Genomic DNA, 19,126 nt, shown 5'->3' on the forward strand with positions numbered 1-19,126 from the left:
AATATTATTATAAAATAAAATATTTACTTATTCAAAAAAGAAATAAATGAATGAAACATTTACACTAAATCTTCAAACGACACATTATAAAACTATATGAATTAAAAGAATAAAATATGGTATTGCGCTTTGAGCAGCAAATTTAAATGGGTTTAAGAATAAATTACTTGGTGTTTCTATGCATACTGATGTGCATGATAACGATAACGATACGCGTCATTTAATCATTATCATAGAAATTAAATTAGAACATAACACATAGATCAAAGTAAAAAAAATAAATAAACAGAATGACCTAAAGAATATATTACAGAGTATCATATAATTTCAAACAAAATCATAAATGCAATTTCATTGAATTTCATCATGACAATTATTAATTAAATAAAATCCTACCTTTTTAGCGGATGTTCATCTTCCCACGCTGGTCATCAACATGCTCCAATGCCATGTAGTAGTTCATGATGATTTTATCTGATCAGCAGGTTTAATGATAACACACAAGTCACAACACAAACACTACACGCACAAAACAATGATCACTTTTCACCACTTTTAACCAACACCATCACCACTTTTACACCACATAAGAATTAATATAGTTTATAAATTAGTTCAGTTATCTTTTTTTATATCAACTGATTTTTGCAATAAATTACTTCTAGTAGTTTATTCTTATTGTCTTGATAATTCACTTTTTAATAATATTATATATTTTTAAAATAGTTTATTATTGTTGTTATTATTTGAAAACGATTTATCACTTTGGAAAGAAGATCCCTCGAGCCAGCTGTTCATAAAATTTTTAGCATTCTTTCTAGTAGAGGCACAACTTTCTTCCAACTCTGAACCGCAACAGGCGGTTCTACTGTGCGCAACATCGGCGGCTTACATCAAAGAAAATGTCAAACATACACATGCATACACACTGATAAAGCTCAACAAAAACAAGTTAATGTTCACCAATGACAACAATAACAATAATAACAATAACAACATTGGAAAGAGCATAAAAATTAATAACACCAGCACCATGTCATCAATGTCTTCAATTTTGTACAACAAACAAACATAGTTTTGTCATAAAATCATATTAAATAATTTATAGAGTGTTGAGATTCAAATCAACTTAATTATTTGTAAATCCAATTGAAGTTGAAATTCATAATAATTAAAAATTAATTTTTTATTATCAGAGATTTATCATTGTTGAAGCATAATATGATGTGGATGGTCTTGATGCATTTTGTTTGGGGGTTCAAGTGTACCAGTATTTCATGATTGTGAATTATCAAATTGTTGTTAAACTATTCACTTAATTTTTGTAGCACTTTTAACATTAACATCATTCACTTGGGATTTTTCATGTGATACACATACAAAAACAGCTTCAGTTGTCATAATTATTTTAAACAGGGAAGTAACTCTTTTTCTCATTATCTGCATCATTAAAGCTTAAATACATACATTAGCAACTGTAATAATAAATTAATAAATTGTTAGTGGGTGAGAATAAGACTATATTTCAATTTTTAAAATGACAAACCAATTTAGTCATTTTTGGTCCCTGCTTCAATGATTGTGTTTGATGAATTACATTAACACAATACACGTTTGAGCTCCACTTTTGTATCTGTAAACATTATAAATATTAAATGAATAGTACATTATAAATTTTCTTTGAAACTGAGTAATTATTAACAACAACAAAAAGTAATAAAAGTGATATTATTAAATTTATGGTAAATAAATAAACAAACAATAATTAAACAAATAAATAAATGATAAATGTATAAAAAATAAATAACTAATTAATTAATTAACAAATAAACAGTTAAAAAATTGAATTTCAAAGTGAATAAATAAATATTAAAAAGTGACATTAAAAACAGACAAAGACCTCAAACAAAGGAAAATTAATATTGAAATATATCATACTTTTTTGATTGTTGTTAATAAAAAAATCATTATTATACAACAAAGATGCTACAACAATGCTATAAATAACGAATATTTGTTAATACATTATTATAGGTAAATACTTTGACAAATTCATTGTCTTTGTAAAACATGAAAATCTAACCTCGAGAAATTAATTGATTTTTGGCTAAATTATTGATAAAAATGACGTAATTATGTTTGTTTATGCACTAAATAATTAATAATGAAAAAACACGATATTTACATACCATTTGTCAATTTTTTGACGAATTAAGATTTGCCTTTGTCTGCTCTAACGCCATTGACAGGTACATTGATTTTTGACAAAAATCACAAATATCTGCAACAATTTATATCATAATGAGTTCAGAAAAATTTATTTAATCGATTTAATAACAATTTATAATTGTTTAACATTTATTATTGCAAAAATAAAGACTTTAACTTTGTCTAAAAATGACAATCTAACCTCAAAAAATTAATTTTTTTTTTTGCATAATTATCGATAAAAATTACGTAATTATGTTTGTTTATGCACTAAATAATTAATAACAATGAGAAAACACGATATTTACATACCATTTGTTCGCTGTTTAACAATTTAAAATTTGCCTTTGTCAACTAAAACGTCATTGACAGGTCCATTAATTTTGGTCAAAATTCACCAAACTTTGTAATAATTTATATCACATTTTGTTCGGAAAAATTTAATTAATCGATTTAACAACAATTTATAATTAATTAACAATTATTATTGCAAATATAAGTGTAAAAAGTCACAACACTGAACGACACAGGTTCTCTCTCTAACAAAGGCGCGGCCATTTTGGATTTCAGAAAAAAATTCCTCGCGCCATCTAGCTGAAAAATTATCGACTATTTTTTGGTCGGTAAGTAGAAATTTATTGACAAGTAAAATATTTTTTGGAAATAAAATTTGAAATAATGCTTCGCGTGATATAAAATTTTTGTACAATAAACTAAGTACTATGCGTGATTCTAAATTAAACAAATATCTTGAATAAAACCCCAAAAAAAAATTAAATTATATATATTGAGTAATAAATGTTGCTATGATTAAAATAATTATTTGTGATGTAGTTGTAATTGAATAAAATATATGTATGTATGCCTCCAGGCTCCAATACATATGTTCCAGCCATCCTGAGCTTCTGAGTCATCGTGAGTCGTCATCTGGAAAAGCGAGTTTTGACCAGGTTTGACAGTCACAGGCAGTCACATGACGGAGAGACGACAGCGCGCATGATTTTTTTATTTTGTCAGTCCCATCAGTCCGCAAAACTTTCCGGTCAGTTCATCTTGGGCTCTTACGGAGTGAACAGCACTTGAAATCAGTCGGTCCTGTAAAATAATTTAGAAGTTTGGTTATTCGGTATTCAAAGCGTATATGCTGCACGTGCAGCCTCGTGGTTTTTTTAATATAAAAAAGGGTTAAGAATTTTTAAAGTTATTTTTTTCAATGTAGTTGAAATAATTTTAATAATTCAAAGATTAATTTAAGAATATTTTTTTTTTTTTTTTACATTATTTAAATAACATTAGTCTTTGAATTATTAAAATTATTTCGACTCTTTAAAATTATATTTGTAAAAGGGATGCTGGAACAGACAAGACCTCCACGTGGTGCATCCCGGGTCATGCTAAGAAGTCTGTTAATCACTCGAGTGATCATAGCGGGGTAGAAATAAGTTAAGGCGTGAATTAGTAATAGTTATATACCGAATGAGTACTCATCGCGATTTAAGTGTATAACCGTAACAAAAAATTAATAATTTATATATGTATTTATTTTCAAGATATTTCAGGGTTTTGTGTGTTTTAGGATTTTTTATGTTTCAGAATTTTCAGGACCTTCTAGAAGACTCCCCTGGGGCGCAACTTGTTCGTGTAATTGCTGCTAATTGAAATTTTCAAGACTCGATGATTTTATTATTTTTAGGTATATTGATGATATATTTATTTTTAACATTTACTATTTAATATTTTCACGATTTTAATATTAATAATTAATTTCCAGGATTTTCAAGGCCTTTGGAGGATTATATTTCGTATACAACAAGATCATCGTCGTCGCTATGCTGATGGAGGACTCCCAAGACAACTTCTTCGTGTGATTGCTGCCCAAGGATTACAGACTCATGGATTTTAATATTTCAGGCATATATTATATTTAAAATGTTAATATTTTTGCAATTTGTATTATATTTTTCAGGTTCATCAGGATTTTCGAGGCTGCTGCTGCTGTGAATCATCTACTTGGATCATCATCTACATGGCTTTGCTGAGAGAACTTCACCGGATTGAATTACTGGGACCTATACTTCGACAACTTCTACATGGCTTTGCTGAGATTTGATTATTGGGACATATACTTCGACAACTTCTACATGGCTTTGCTGAGAAAATTTCACCGGACTGAATTGGATTACTGGAGCTTATACGTCGACAATTTCTACATGACTTTGCTGTTTTTTTGAGTGTTTTGCTGTTGGCTGTCATATGGTAAGTTCCTCTAGATCAAGACTGACTAGTTGTAATATTATATTAACCCATCCCGGAAAAGTGCTTTAATATCCTTGAAGTTACAAAAAAAAATTATTGATATATTTTTTTGTAGCTTCTAGTCATTCCAAACTATTATTTTATTTTTAATTTGTTGTTTAGATTCATTTTGACTTAATTTCCAATAATAATATTAATTTTTTTATGTCAAATTTAATGGCAGTAGTGTAAAAGTCAAAATGGGTTAACCCTGTCTTCCTCAAACAGAATAGACGGGGGTGATTAGGATGTATATTATTATCTATCGTGATAATTTATATTAGATAAATTATTACCCTTTTCTATTCGCGATGTATGTTAGTATGTAAGGTTTTTTTTTAAATTGATATTAAATGCACTTTTCTAAAGAAAATTTAATAATTTTCGTAATATTAATATTTTTAAGACTTCATGTTTTTCAGGATTTTCAAGAACGTTTTGTGAATCATATTCCGGATACGAGTGCACTCATTTAGGATGACCGACGTGGCTATGCTGATGGAACTGGACTACCTGGACAACTTTTTCGTGGGATTGCTGCTCTTCAAGACTCAAGGATTTTTAGGCATTTATATATACAAGATTTTAATATTTTTACGATTGTATGTGTTTCAGGATTTTCAAGACCTTCAAGATGACTACCTGGGCCCAACTTCTTCGTGTAATTGCTGTTTTTTTAGGACTCGATGTTTTTATTATTTTCAGGTAGTTATATATATATATTCATTTTTAATAATTAACATTTCATGTTTTCAAGATTTTAATATTAATTTTTAATTTTCAGGATCTCCGAGACCTTCTATAGATGACTACCAGCAGGACGCATTTTCTTCGTGAGATTGGTGATTTTCGAGACTTGGGGCTTTATTATTTTTAGGTAGTGATATATATTTTTTTGACGTTTAATATTTAATCTTTAATAATTTCAAGATTGTAATATTAATTTTTAAATTTCAGGATCTACAAGAATTTCTACAGATGACTACCAGCAGGACGTAACTTCTTCGTGTGATAGCAGCTTTTAAAGACTTCATTTTATTATTTTTAGGTAATTATATATATATTTATTATTTAACATTTAATATTTTTATGATTTTAATATCAATTATTAATTTTCAGGATTTTCGTTTACGAGTGCACTCAAGTAGGATTACCGGCGACGCGATGCTGATGGAGGACCTAGACGCAACTTCTTCGTGGGATTATCAAGACTCGAGATATAATTAAGGGTTTATAGTGATTGTTTTAATATTATTTTTAATTTTCAGGATCGTAGAGGACTACAGATGACAAGCAGCAGGACGCAACTTCTTCGAGGGACTGGTGATTTTCGAGACTTGAAGTTTTATTATTTTTAGGTAGTTAAATATTTTTTTTTAACGTTTAATATTTAATTTTTAATAATTTCAAGATTGTAATATTGATTTCTAATTTTCAGGATCTCCGGGGACTTGCTGTCAATTAGGATTACCGACGTCGCGCCGCTGATGGATACCCTGGATGCAACTTCTTCGTGGGATTATCAAGAGTCAAGATATATTGAAGTGTTTATAGTGATTGTGCAGTGTATAAGTGATATAATTATAGTGATAGTGAAGTGATAGTGAAGTGATAGTGAAGTGATATAGTAATAGTGACATAGTGAATAGTGGCTTAGAAATGTCCTATTACAGTGAGTGAATATTTAAAATTTATGTCTTTTTATATTGTTTTATTTTTTTTATAATTTATTTAAAATATATCTACAGCTATGAGCGCTCATAGCTAATGATATATTTTAAATAAATTATTAAAAATATACCTGCAACCATGAGCGCTCATAGCTACAGGTATATTTTTCGTTTTTTTTATGCGTCGCGACGGATAAATACTTGCTGCTTTGAGCGCAGTATCGGAAATTAAAAATCAAATCGAAATATTTCTAGCTGCAGCTAGAATACGGGCGAATCGCGTAATTTTAGTGGATTAGGTCTACCGGAGATACCACTTTAAAAAAAACGAGCCAATATGTCTTACCTCTTGGGTGGCTGGGAAAAGACACGCAAAATTTACAATTAATAATTATTTATTTATCGTGTGTTTTTTAATTTATCTGTTATTTTTTTTTTTTGTTTTTATAGGATGCGTTATAGTGAGTATCAATAAATAATAACCGTGCACTAGTAGTGTTATTCAGTTAATTGAATACCTGTTTAATTACCAAACACTCTTAAATTTAACTTTGCATTGACGTTACAATAATATTATTTATCTTTTTAAAAAAAGAAATTTATTTTAAATCATTTATTTGTCATTATTATTGTTTTATATTATTATAATAATTTTTTAGTAATTATAGATAATTATGAAAAACATGAGAACGTAAAGTAAATATTTTTCGAGCAAAAAAAAAAAATTTATAAACTCACACGATTTTGCCCTGGATGTGAGATTGATTTTTTAATTTTTTGTTCTTTTTTTTTTTTATTTCAAAAGTAGATTAACGAGCTCTTATAATATTTGTTATTATTTAATAATTTTTTTTCTAATTTTAGCATGATCTTATAGTGAAGGAAATGTGCTGTATATCAGACTTCAGTATGCTGTCATTTATTTCCTTTCGTTATTGTTCGTATCCACTGACTGTCATCATAGCAACAAACTTTAAATACAGCGAAAAAAAAATCACATATACAAGGGCGAGTATAATTACTAAATAATATAATATTTAAAATGAATTATTTTTAACACGTATAATAAATGTTTTCAGAAAAATATATTGAAAAAAAAATTATTCTGGTTCTTATCGAGGATTTTGGATAAGCAGTTGGACAAATTTTATCGAGTGTTCTTGATGTACATATCAATGTACAAGAGTGTAAGACATATACTGAGTCAATATCTATTTACATCAGAACAGTTTCACAAACAAATTATGGTAAATTATTTTTTGATAAAGTTATTATTGTGGATAAATATAAATTAGAAAACAAATGAAGAATTGTTATTAATAATGTATAATGTATTTTGTTCATCAACAGATGGGAATGACTCTACTTGGAACAAATTGATCACGTGCCTATTTATCAGTAAGATTGATTCATCAACGTAAAAGGATTTTAACGAGGACATGTTGGTGCTTATGTTCTTAATGATGTACTTTGGTGAGGACTAAATACATTTTATCAAGGTAAATTATAGCTAGCTATTTCATATTTTAATAATATGAACCATTAATGTGTTATATCTAGTTGGCTATCACATTTATTTATACAAGCCTTGGCTGGTATATTTGCTGGTTTCAAAACAAATGATATAACAAATCCATATTATACAAGCTAGACTACAGGTGCAACGATTAGATAGCATGTGTCAAGTATTTTAAATATTACAAAAGATTTAAAAATGTTTGCCAAATGTTTATCAGCAAGACTTGTACAATCACCATGTTTTTATTTTTCAATTATACTAGGATATAAAACTATCAAACGTTGGAGCATTTATGATGAATCTAAACGGTATACTTGTTGGTAAATTTTAACATTTATTTAGATATTATATATGACGGTTTGAATTTAATTAATAAAACAATTTTTTTAAAGACGGCAGTGAATAAATCAAACAGCAGTCATTAATTTGAAGTAATAGATCATTGATAAATTTATATTTGTGTTAAACAAATCACAATCGAGTAGCTTCAATAATAAAAATAACTATTTAATCATTAAATAATTATTATTACTTTATTTAAAATTATCTTAGCAATGTTGTCATTTGATTTATTAAATTTTTATCTTTTTAATAGAATATTTATTATTAAAATATAATTTACTCGGATTTTCAATAGCATGCATCCATGATTTTTTTTGTTAATTAATTATTGTTGTATCGAATTTAATATAATATGTATACCTTACAAACCGAAAAAAATTAATTATTAATTTTAAAGCCTATCAATAAGGTGAATTGTTTGATATATTAATTAATTAGTTGCGCTCGAAGCTTCATGTAAAATAAAACCAAAATAATTTAATGGGAGGGTTTTTTTCAGCAAAATCTTTGCCTGGAGCTAGAGTGGGTCTAAGTATAAATTTTTTTCTCTGAGTTAATGTATCACATAATACATAGATTAGAGTAAAAATAGAACCAGTGTAATAGTATTTTAAACAAGATCATAAATATACAATTATATTGATGCCATTATTAATGAAATAAAATTCTACCTTTTTAGGGGATGTTCAGGTTCCCACGCTGGTTATCAAAATGCTCCAACGCCATGTAGTAGTTCATGATGATTTTGTCTCATCAGCATACAGGTTCAATGGTTACACACAGCACAAAATAACACACTACATCCACAAAATAACAATCACTTTTACACCACAGTTTATAAAATAATTTAGTTTTCTTTTTTTATATTAAATTTATTTTAATATTTTATTCTTGTTTGATAATTCACTTTTTAATATTATTATATTTTTAAAATAGTTTATTGTTATTATTTGAAAACGATTTATCACTTTAAAAAGAAGATTTCAAGCCAGCTGTTTATAATATTTTTAGCATTCTTTCTAGTAGAGGCACAACTTTCTTAAAATTTTGAACAGCAACAGTAAGCAACAACATCGGCTTATCAAAAAAAATTTTAATTAACATTAATAAAGCTCAATGAAAACAAGTAAATGTTCACCAATAACAACAGTAAGTGGTACATTTAAAAGAGCATAAAATCAATAACACCAGCACCATGTCATAGTCTTCAATTTTGTAGTTGAAAAAAAGGTAAAATAATAAAGTTTTCTAATAAAATCATATTAAATAATTCATCAAGTGTTGAGATTCATTTCAACTTAATTATTTTTAGATCCAATGGAAGTTGAACTTTATAATAATTAAGGAATAGGTTTTCATTATCAGAGATTCATCTTTGTTGAAGCATTATGTCATGTGGATGGTCTTGATGCATTTTGTTGGTGGTTCAAGTGTACTAATCTTTCATGATCGTTGAATTATCAAATAATTTATAAACAATTTACTCAACTTTTAAAACACTTGGTAAGATAAAGTAAAGTCAACGTGCTATATAACACTTTTAACATTAACATCATTCACTTGGTATTTTTCATGTTATATTTTAGCATAAAAAACAGCCTGAGCTGTCTCAATTATTTTACATAGTGCAGTAGCTCTCTTTTCACGTTCTTCTGTTTTTATTATCTGCATCATTGAAGCTTGTCATAGCTATATTTCATTTCAAATACTTCAACAAGGCTAATGCTTTTGAAATGAATGAATTTGATGATGCAACTGTAACAATAAATTATTAACTTAATATTGGATAAATACTTTTATTTATAAAAAATGGAATAAAATACTAGACTTATAAAAACTTACTAGACTCCAAAATAATCTTGGCTCCAATGACAAACCAATTTAGTCATTTGTTGAGACTCATTTTTGAGATTGTTGGTTGATTAATTGCATTAGCACATCAAATATTTTAGCCATACTTCTTGTTACATATCTGTAAACAATAAAAATATTAAATAAACATTACGGTATAAGTATTTTTCAAATTGGAACAATTATTAGCAACAAAAATAATTAAGTAATGATTTTTCATTATCAGAGATTTATTATTGTTAAAGCGATTTTTTTGTTACTTTGTTGCTGGTTCAAGTGTATCAGTACTTCATGATTATTGAAATAACAAATGATTTATAATAAATTTTTGAACCACTTGGTAACACAAACTAAAATCGACGTACCTTATCATATACTGATCATGAAAATCATTATCAACTTTGTATTTCAACATACAAGGAGTCTCAGTTGTTTCAAGTGTTTTAAGTAATGCAGTAGCTTTCTTTTCTTCATCATTGAAGCTTTTGTATATTTTAATTTCATATTAGCAAGACTAATGCTTTTCCCATGAATATGTTTGATGCAACTGTAACGATAAATTATTAAATTGTTATGGGGGTAAGTGTGAGACTATATTTCAATTTTTGAAGATAAAAAAATTGACTCACTTTACTCCAAAATGATTTTGGCTCCAATGACAAACCAATTTAGTCATTTTTTTTCATCTTATTTTTAATAATTGTGTTTTTATGAATTTTAATAACACAATAGACATTTTAGCATCTAGCTGAAAATTTATCGACTATTTGTTAGTCGGTAAGTAGAAAATTATTGACAAGTAAAATAATTTTTGGAAATTAAATTTGAAATAATGCTTCGCGTGATATAAAATTTTTGTTCAATAAACTAAGTACTTTTCGTGATTCTAAATTAATAATATCTTGAATAAGTAACAGCCCCGAAAAAAAATTAAATTATATAATGAGTAATAAATTTTACTATAATGAAAATAGTGATGTAGTTGCAATTGAATAAAAAATATGTATGTATACCTGTAATACATATGTTCCAGACATCGTGAGGTTTTGAGTCGTCGTGAGTCATCGTGAGTCGTCATCTGGAAAAGCGAGTTTTGGCAGTCACATGACCGGCTGACGACAGCACCCTTTAATTTTTCCAGTCCCCTCAGTCCGCAAAACCTTCCGACCAGTTCATCTTGAGCTCTTGCGGAGTGAACAGCACTTGAAATTGGTCGGGTCTGTAAAATAATGTATAAGTTTAGTATAACGTATTTAAAGCGTATAGACTGCACGTGCAGCCTCGTGGTTATTCAGTTAAAATTTTTCGGTAGTTTTAAAATTATTTTAAAGGTTTAATTGAGGGTAATTAAAACTACTGTACAGACAGCCTCGTGGTTTTTTAATATAAAAAAAATTGTAAGTATTTTTGAGGTATTTTTTCAAAGAATTAAAATAATTTTAATAATTAAAGACTATATTTTTTTTTTAGTTTTCACATTAAATAATTTAAACATCAAAGCAAAAAAATCTTTGTCTTTATAAATTATTAAAATTATTTCGACTCTTTAAAATTATATTTGTAAAAGGGATGCTGGAACAGACAAGACCTCCACGTGGTGCATCCCGGGTCATGCTAAGAAGTCTGTTAATCACTCGAGTGATCGTAGGGGGGTAGAAATAAGTAAATGCGTAAATTAGTATACTAATTATAATTGCGGTTTAGCGAATGGGTACTCATATTGTTATATCGCGTGTATAAGTGTAAAAAATAATTAATAATTTATAATACATGTATGTGTTTTTAAGATATTTCAGGGTTTTATATTTTACAGGATTTTCAAGACCTTTGGAGGACCACGAGAGGATTACGAGTGCATTCGTCTATAGGATCATCGTCGTCGCGTGCTGATGGAGGATTCCCGAGACCACTTTGTCGTGTTATTGCTGCTCTTCAAGGATTTTAATATTTTTAGACAATTAATATATTTCAAATTTTATTTTTTTTCAGGATCATCATCTAGACATCTACATGGCTTTGCTGAGAAAATTTCACCGGACTGGACTGGACTACTGGATCATATACTTTGACGAGATTTTAAATTTTTCAGACATTTGAAATATATTTAAAATTTTAATATTTTTATAATTTCATATTTTTCAGGATCATCCGGATTTTCAAGGATGCTGCTGCTGTAAATCATCTACTTGGATCTACATGGCTTTGCTGAGGGAACTTCACCGGATTGGATTGGATTACTGGGACCTATACTGCGACAACTTCTACATGGCTTTGCTGAGGGACTGGATTGAATTACTGGAGCTCATACGTCGATAATTTTTACATGGCTTTGCTGTTTTTTTTTGGAGGATTTTGCTGTTAGCTGTCATATGGTAAGTTCCTCTAGATCAAGAATGACTAGTTGTAATTATTAACCTATCCCAAAAAAGTGCTTAAATATCCTTGAAGTTACAAAAAAAAATTATTGATATATTTTTTTGTAGCTTCTCGTCGTTCCAAACTATTATTTATTTTTTTTTTTTTGCTGTTTAGATTCATTTTGACTTAATTTTCAATAATAATATTAATTTTTTTTATGTCAAATTTAATGGCAGTAGTGTAAAAGTCAAAATGGATTAACCCTGTCTTCCTCAAACAGAATAGACGGGGGTGATTAGGATGTATATATTATTATCTATCGTAATAATTTATAATAGATAAATTATTACCCTTTTTTATTGGCGATGTATGTTAGTATGTAAGGTTTTTTTTTTAAATTGATATTAAACGCACTTTTCCAAGAAAAATTAATTAATTTTCGTGATATTAATCGAAGTTTGGGTATTTCAGGATTTTCAAGACCGTTAGAAGGACCACACTCCGGATACAAGTGGACTCATCGAGGATAACCGACGTAGCTATGCTGATGAAAGGAATAAATGAAAGGATACCTGGACAACTTCTACGTGGAATTGCTGCTGTTCACAACTCAAGGATTTTTAGTATTTGCAATATTTAAATATATATAAGATTTCAGTATTTGTACGTATTTCTTTGTTTCAGGATCTACGAGAATTTATACAGATGACTAGCAGCAGGACACAATTTATTCGTAAGATTGTTGATTTTTAGGCTTGGAGTTTTATTTATTTTAGGTACTAATATATATTTTTTTGACGTTTAATATTTGATATTTAATAGTTTTAAGATTGTAATATTAATTTTTAATTTTCAGGATCGTCAAGGACTTCTACAGATGACTGAGGACGCAACTCCTTCGTGGGACTGGTGATTTCGAGACTTGGGGCTTTCTTATTTTTAGGTAGATATATATTTTTTTTTTAACGTTTAATATTTAATGTTTAATATATTCAACATTGTAAAATTTATTTTTAATTTTCAGGTTCTTCTATTACGAGTGCAGTCAATTAGGATTACCGACGTCGCGACGCTGATGGATACCATGGATGCAACTTCTTCGTGGGATTATCAAGACTCGAGATATAATTAAGCGCTTATAGTAATTGTTTTAATTTCATTTTTAATTTTCAGGATCTACGAAGACTTCCACAGATGACTAGCAGCAGGACGCAACTTCTTCATGGGATTGGTGTTTTTCGAGGCTTGGAGTTTTATTATTTTTAGGTAGTTATATATATTTTTTTTAACATTTAATATTTAATATCTAATTTTCAATAATTTTAAGATTGTAATATTTATTTCTAATTTTCAGGATGCTCAGGGACTTTTACGGATGGCTAGCAGCAGAACGCAACTTCTTCGTGGGAATGATGATTTTTCGAGGCTTGGGGTTTTATTATTTTTAGGTAATTTATAATTTTTTTTAACGTTTAATATTTGATATTTAATAATTTCAAGATTGTAATATTCATTTCTAATTTTCAGGATCTTCGGGGACTTGCAGTCAATTAGGATTACCGACGTCGCGACGCTGATGGATACCCTGGATGCAACTTCTTCGTGGGATTATCAAGAGTCAAGATATATTGAAGTGTTTATAGTGATTGTGCAGTGTGAAAGTGATATAATTATAGTGATAGTGAAGTGATAGTGAAGTGATGGTGATAGTGAAGTGATATAGTAATAGTGACATAGTGAATAGTGGCTTAGAAATGTCCTATTACAGTGAGTGAATATTTAAAAATTATGTCTTTTTATACTGTTTTATTTTTTTTATAATTTATTTAAAATATATCTGCAGCTATGAGCGCTCATAGCTAATGATATATTTTAAATAAATTATTAAAAATATACCTGCAACTATGAGCGCTCATAGCTACAGGTATATTTTTTGTTTTTTTTTTTTATGCGTCGCGACGGATAAATACTTGCTGCTTTGAGCGCAATCGGAAATTAATAATCGAATCGAAATATTTCTAGCTGCAGCTAGAATACGGGCGAATCGCGTAATTTTAGTGGATTAGGTCTACCGGAGATACCACTTTAAAAAAAACGAGCCAATGTGTCTTACCTCTTGGGTGGCTGGGAAAAGACACGCTCAATTTACAATTAATAATTATTTATTTATCATGTGTTTTTTAATTTAACTGTTATTTTTTTTTTGTTTTTATAGGATGCGTTATAGTGAGTATCAGTAATAACTATGCACTAGTATTGTCATTACAGCAAACTAATTGAATACTTGTTTAATTACCAAACATTCTCAAATTTAATTTTGCATTGAAGCTACAATAATATTATTTATCTTTTTAAACAAACAAATTTATTTTAAATTATTTATTTATGTCATTATTATATTGTTGTAAATTATTATAATAGTTTTTTGTAATTATAGATAATTATGAAAAACATGAGAACGTAAAGTAAATATTTTTCCAGCAAAAAAAAAAAAAAATTTATAAACACGATTTTGCCCTGGATGTGAGATTGATTTTTTAATTTTTTGTTCTTGTTTTTTTATTTTACAAGAAGACTCGCGAGCTCTTAAAATATTTGTTATTAATTTAATATTTTTTTTCTAATTTTAGCATAATCTTATAGTGTCGAAAATTGATGGGTTGTAATGCCAATGTTGATCGAGGAAAATGTGCTATATCAGACTTAAGTATGCTGTCATTGTTTACCGTTTGTTGTCGTCTATATCTACTGACTGTCATCAAGACAGTGAAAAAATCCTATATACAAGGGCAAGTATAACTACTAAATAATATAATTTAAAATGAATTATTTTTAACACGTATAATAAATGTTTTCAGAAAAATATATTGCAATTCATGAAAGGAAAATTATTCTGGTTCTTATCGAGGATTTTGGATAAGCAGTTGGACAAATTTTATCGAGTGTTCTTGATGTACATATCAATGTACAAGAGTGTAAAACATATACTGAGTCAATATCTATTTACATCAGAACAGTTGCACAAACGAATCATGGTAAATTATTTTTTGATAAAGTTATTATCAAGGATAAATATAAATTAGAAAACAAATGAAGAATTGTTATTAATAATGTATAATGTATTTTGCTTATCAACAGATGGGAATGACCTCACTTGGAACAAGTTTATCACGTGCCTATTTATCAGTAAGATTGATTTATCAACGTAAAAGGATTTTAACGAGGACATGTTGGTGCTTATGTTTTTAATGATGTACTTTGATGGGACTAAATACATTTTATCAAGGTAAATTATTGCTAGCTATTTCATATTTTAATAATATTAACTATTAATGTGTTATATCTAGTTGGGTATCACGTTTATTTATACAAGCCTTGGCTGGTATATTTGCTGATTTTAAAACAAATGATATAACAAGTCCATTGGATATTGTACAAGGTAGACTACAGGTGCAACGATTAGATAGCATGTGTCAAGTATTTAAAATATTGAAAAAGATCTAAAAATGTTTGCCAAATGTTTATCAGCAAGACTTGTACAATCACCATGTTTTTATTTTTCAATTATACTTGAATATGAAACTATCAAACGTTAGAGCAGTTATAGTGAATATAAACGGTGTATTCGTTGGTAAATTTCAACATTTGTTTAGATATTATATGACTGTTTGATTTTTTTATTACAGCAGTGAACTGCAGCAGATTACTCCTAAGTAATAGCTAATTGATGAATTTATATTTATGTTTAACAAATTACAATAGAGTAGCTTCAATAATAAAAATAATTATTTATTTATTAAATAATTACTATTACTTTATTCAAAATTATTTTAGCAATATTATCATTTGATACTGTTGTATCGAATTTAATATAATATGTATGTATATCTTACAAACCGAGAGAATGAATTTTGAATTTTAAAGCTTTTGATCAATAGAGTGAATGAATTTCATGTATTAATTGATTAGTTGCGCTCAAAGCTGCATGCAAAATTAAAAAAAAATAATATAATGGGAGGATTTGGCAAAATCTTTATCTGGAGCTAAAGTGGGTCCAAGTATAAATTTTTTTCTTTGAAATAATTTGTCACATAATACATAGATCAGAGTAAAAATAAAAACAATATGATGGTATTTTAAACAAGACCATAAATGCAATTATATCAATACAATTATTGGTTATTGGTCCTACCTTTTTTGGGGATGTTCATGTTCCCACACTGATCATCAAAATGCTCCAACATCATGTAGTAGTTGATGATGTTCTTCTCTGATCAGTAACATCATGTAGTGGTTTATGATGATTGTATCTCATCAGCAGTGCAGCTTCAATGATCACTTTTCACCACTACCATTACCACTTTTACGCCACACTATAGTTTATAAATTAGTTTAGATTTCTTTTTTTATATTAAATTATTTTTAATATTTTATTCTTGTTGGTTTGATAATTCACTTTTTAAAATAGTTTATTGTTATTATTTGAAAACGATTTATCACTTTGAAAAGAAGATTTCAAGCCGGCTGTTCATAAAATTTTTAGCATTCTTTCTAGTAGAGGCATATCTTTCTTAAAACTCCAAAGAGCAACAGATAGTTCAATTGTGAACAACAACAGCGGCCTACATCAAAGAAAATGTCAATAAAGCTCAACAAAAACAAGTAAATGTTCACCAATAACAACAGTAAGTGGTACATTTAAAAGAGCATTAAATCGATAACACCAGCACCATGTCCTAGTCTTCAATTTTGTAGTTGAAAAAAAGGTAAAGTTTTCTGATAAAATCATATTAAATAATTAATTAAGTGTTGAGATTCATTTCAACTTAATTATTTTCAGATCCAATTGAAGTTGAACTTTATAATAATTAAGGAATAAGTTTTCATTATCAGAGATTCATCATTGTTGAAGCATTATGTCATGTGGATGGTCTTGATGCATTTTGTTGGTGGCAGTGTACCAGTATTTCATGATCGTTAAACTATCAAATGGTTTATAAACAATTCACTTAATTTTCAAAGCACTTGGTAAGACAAACTAAAGTCCACGTACTTTATAACACTTTTAATATTAACATCATTCACTTGATATTTTGCATGTTATATTTCAGCACAAAAACAGTCTCAATTGTTTTAAATAGTGCAGTATCTCTATTGAAGCTTGTCATAGCTATATTTTATTTCAAATACATTAGCAAGACTAATGCTTTTTCAATGGATGAATTTGATGATGCAACTGCAGCAATAAATTATTAAATTATTAAATGGTAAATACTTTGTTTTATAAAAAATAGAATAAAATAACTCACTAGACAAACTAATTTAGTCATCTGTTTAGGCCCATTTTGGTTGATTGATTGCATCAGCACATCAACTATTTTAACCATACTTCTTGTTACATATCTGTAAACAATAAAAATATTAAATAAACATTACGGTATAAGTATTTTGCATTTCGGTGCAATTATTAGCAACAAAAATAATTGAACAATGATTTGTTATTATCAGGGATTTATCATTGTTGAAGCGGTTTTTTTGTTACCTTGTTGCTGGTTCAAGTGTATTTCATGATTATTAAATTAACAAATGTTTTATAAATAATTTTTAAACCACTTGGTAACACAAACTCAAATCAACGTACCTTATCATATACTGATCATGAAAATCATTATCAACTTTGTATTTCAACATATAATGAGTTTCAGTTTTTTCAAGTGTTTTAAATAATGCAGTAGCTTTTTTTTCTTCATGGATGAAGCTTTTGTATATTTTATTTCCATATAGAGTAATGCTTTTCCCATGGATAAGTTTGATGCAGCTGTAACAATAAATTATTAAATTGATATTGGGTAAGTATTAGACTATATTTCAATTTTTAAAGATAAAAAAATTGACTCACTTTACTCCAAAATGATTTTGGCTCCAATGACAAACCAATTTAGTCATTTTTTTTTGTCTTTTTTTTAATAATTGTGTTTTATGAATTTGAATAACACAATGGACGTTTTAGCACACTTTTTAGTAACTGCAAACATTAAAAATATTAAATAAACATTATGTTATAAATTTTTTTTAAGCTGGAGTAATTATTGACAATGAAAAAAAATGAGTGATAAAAGTGATATTATTGAATTTATGGTAAATAAATAAATAAGTAATAGTTAAACAAATAAATAAATAGTAACTGTTTAAAAAATAGATAAATAAATAATAAACTAGTAAATAGAAAGTAAAAAATTGAGTCTTGAAGCGAATAAATGGATACTAAACACTGACAATACAAAACTGATTGATACAAAACTGACCAAGACATTATACCTACAAAAGAAAATTGATGTTTAAATTTTTCACAATTTTTTGATTGTTATTAACAAAAAAACGATTATTATACAACAAAGACGTGACAACAGTGCTATAAATAATGAATGTTTACAAATATTTATAAATAAATTGACAAGTTCTTTGTGTTTATAAAAAATGACAATCTAACCTCAAATAATTAATTCTTTTTTTTTGCTTATGTATCAATAAAAATAACGTAATTATGTTTGTTTATGCACAAAATAATTAATAACAATGAAAAAACACAATATTTACATACCATTTGTCCGTTATTGAACAAATTAAGATTGTCCTTTGTCAGCTCAGACACCATTGACACGTCCATTAATTTTTGTCAAAATTCACAAATGTTCATGATAATTTATATCACATTTTGTTCAGAAAAATTTAATTAACCGATTTAATAACAATTTATAATTGTTTAACAATTATTATTGCAACAATAAGTGTATAAAGTCACGACACACATTTTCACTCTAACAAAGCAGCGGCCATTTTGATTTTGTCACGCCATCTAGCTGGTAAATTACCGACTATTCTT

The 19,126-nt window shown here is 27.8% G+C and overlaps 1 long non-coding RNA gene across 2 annotated transcripts; it reads right to left on the minus strand.

The window, feature by feature from the left end:
* Positions 1–3,081: 3,081 nt before the first annotated feature.
* LOC122854292 lies at positions 3,082–18,257 on the minus strand. 2 transcript variants are annotated; one of them, XR_006373950.1, is made up of 10 exons: positions 18,143–18,257; positions 17,885–18,061; positions 17,553–17,646; positions 16,436–17,479; positions 10,899–11,104; positions 10,515–10,633; positions 10,251–10,432; positions 9,877–10,006; positions 8,706–9,789; positions 3,082–3,303 (listed from the first exon to the last, which is right to left on the minus strand). It is a non-coding gene; the product is annotated as an uncharacterized LOC122854292 (long non-coding RNA). The 2 variants fall into 2 exon arrangements; XR_006373949.1 differs by having other exon boundaries at positions 10,515–10,648.
* Between the last annotated feature and the right edge of the window lie 869 nt (positions 18,258–19,126).

This window comes from Aphidius gifuensis, linkage group LG1 (genome assembly GCF_014905175.1).
Source record: "Aphidius gifuensis isolate YNYX2018 linkage group LG1, ASM1490517v1, whole genome shotgun sequence".
In the NCBI taxonomy this organism is placed as follows: Eukaryota; Metazoa; Arthropoda; class Insecta; order Hymenoptera; family Braconidae; genus Aphidius; species Aphidius gifuensis.